This window comes from Saccopteryx leptura, chromosome 2 (assembly GCF_036850995.1).
Source record: "Saccopteryx leptura isolate mSacLep1 chromosome 2, mSacLep1_pri_phased_curated, whole genome shotgun sequence".
Taxonomy (NCBI): domain Eukaryota; kingdom Metazoa; phylum Chordata; class Mammalia; order Chiroptera; family Emballonuridae; genus Saccopteryx; species Saccopteryx leptura.
In genome coordinates this window covers 185,434,316-185,436,689 of record NC_089504.1, presented here as the reverse complement: position 1 = coordinate 185,436,689, position 2,374 = coordinate 185,434,316, and the positions used below count along the sequence as shown (strand labels likewise).

The window sequence follows — 2,374 nt, the reverse complement described above, 5'->3', positions numbered from 1 at the left end:
AGGGAATCTGGTCATTTTAAAAAAATAAAACATCATTCAGACTTAAATATAAATAAAACGGAAATAATGTAAGTTATTCTCTGCGTACCAGTACCAAATGACCCACAGACCATTTGGGGGTTGGGGACCACTGCTCTAGATGATGCTTTATCCACAAGCCACTAGCCAGGGCTCCTTCAACAAATATTTGTTGAACCTCTGCTATATTGCAAGGTACTATTCCTGAGCTTTCATCATACTTATAGTCTAGGGAGAAAAGGATAATGGACAAATACATATATCGTTACAACATGAAAAAGAAATAAAGCACAAGTAGTGTCCAGAACAAAACAAAGCAACAAGTTGGCAAAACCAAAGCTTCATGGGCAACATTTACAACAAAACTAGGTGACCAGGTATCACCACAAACCCCAAAATACGAGAAGTGAGAACAAACCACCAAAAGCCAGAGGACCTGTCTGTTATGGGCATCTACGTGGGAGAGAGCAGGAGAAGCAACCAAGGTGTCAGAGAGTTATGAAGACAAAGGAAGCTTTAAATAACCAATAAAAGGCACGGAGGCCAGTCTGACAACGGTAGCTGAGACTAAGAGAGGTTTTGCCCTCCCAGTAGTAGGTGAAGGCAAGGGCCCGTATATGCCAGTTAAGGCCCAAAGAGATTGGAGCAACCTCTCCCCTTTGAACTCTCCAAACTGACCACCCAGGGCTCCCTTTCAGGACAGGCTCCATACTGAAGAAAAATTGCTGAGAGAGGAATCAAATTGAGCAGGACAAGGACAATAGAGACAAAGGAAGAGGAAGTCCAGATAAAAGTGGGGTAGGGATACAGAGCCAGGAAATTTCAGAGAGCAAGCCACCATATTTTGAACACTACCCAAAAAGTGACAAAACAGAGAGCTCTGTCAAGATAGGAAAGCTTTCTGAAAAAATTCTTCAGAAAAATGAAATTCAGGTAAAAATGAGCAACAGAAAGTATGAAATTAAATTCTGTACAAAGTTACTATCAGAGAATAAGCCCTGGCTGGGTAACTCAGTTGGTTAGAGCATCTGCCTAATACACCAAGGTTTCAGGTTCCATCCCTGGTCAGGGCACATACAAGAAACAAGCAATGAATGCATAAATAAGTAGAACAACAGTCTGACCTGATGAATAGATTGTCGACCTGGGATGCTGAGGACTAAGGTTTGAAACCCTGAGGTCACCGGCTTGAGTGCAGGCTCACCAACTTGAGCGCAGGGTTGCCAGCTTGAGCAAGCAATCACTGGCTGGGCTCTAGTGACCCCCTACCCCGTCAAGGCACAGATGAGAAAGCAATCAATGAACAACTAAGGTGCCACAACTATGAGTTGATGATTCTCATCTTTTTCCCTTCCTGTCTGTCTGTCTGTCTCTCTCTCTCTCTCTGTTGCTTAAAAACAAAAAAAGGCCTGACCTGTGGTGGCGCAGTGGATAAAGTGTTGACCTGGAAACACTGAGGTCACCGGTTCAAAACCCTGGGCTTGCCTTGTCAGGGCACATATGAGAGTTGATGCTTCCTGCTCCTCCTTTCTGTCTGTCTGTCTCTCTCATCTCTAAAATAAATAAATAAATAAATATTTTAAAAAACAAAACAAAACAAAAAAAGAATATTGACCTATAATGGTTAACACCATGGCATATTCTAATCAAATTACTAGACACCTTTTAAAAAATTATAGATAATGTCTTTATTACATTGTCAGCTGGTTTTTCTCTTGAAATCAGCTACCTGGAATGTCCCAAGACTGCTTTAACCACCTTTTGGTGTCTCAGCTAAGAAAGCCTGCCTCAGTTTCTACCTGGATGTCCACCACAGATACTTGCTGCTGCTGAGATCCCTCGGGTACAGCTGACACTCTTGGTTGCTTAGCAAGGCTGTCCTCCTACATTTGACCTGTACTTCCACCTGTGGTACATGCTGTTCTGTAGTGCGCCTCAAGTGTAAGTGTTCCCTAACCCACTCCATCGCATGGCTGGCCACTCTTCCCTCAGACCACAACATCAGGTATCTCTGGTGGCTACTCTGCTCTAAATTATTAGACTTAAAAAAATCCTTTGGCTCTGGCTGGTTGGGTCAGTGGTAGAGCGTCAGCCTGGCATGCAAGAGTCCCGGGTTCGATTCCCGGCCAGGGCACACAGGAGAAGCACCCATCTGCTTCTCCACCCCTCCCCCTCTCCTTCCTCTCTGTCTCTCTTCCCCTCCCGCAGCCAAGGCTTCATTGGAGCAAAGGTGGCCCAGGTGCTGAGGATGGCTCCATGGCCTCTGCCTCAGGTGCTAGAATGGCTCGGGATGCAACAGAGCAGCGCCCCAGATGGGCAGAGCATCGCCCCCTGGTGGGCGTGCCGGGTGGGTCCC

General features: G+C 45.5%; 1 pseudogene; it reads right to left on the bottom strand.

Annotated features, from left to right (window-relative positions):
• Positions 1-1,768: 1,768 nt before the first annotated feature.
• LOC136393256 (SNRPN upstream reading frame protein-like) lies at positions 1,769-1,984 on the bottom strand (annotated as a pseudogene).
• Between the last annotated feature and the right edge of the window lie 390 nt (positions 1,985-2,374).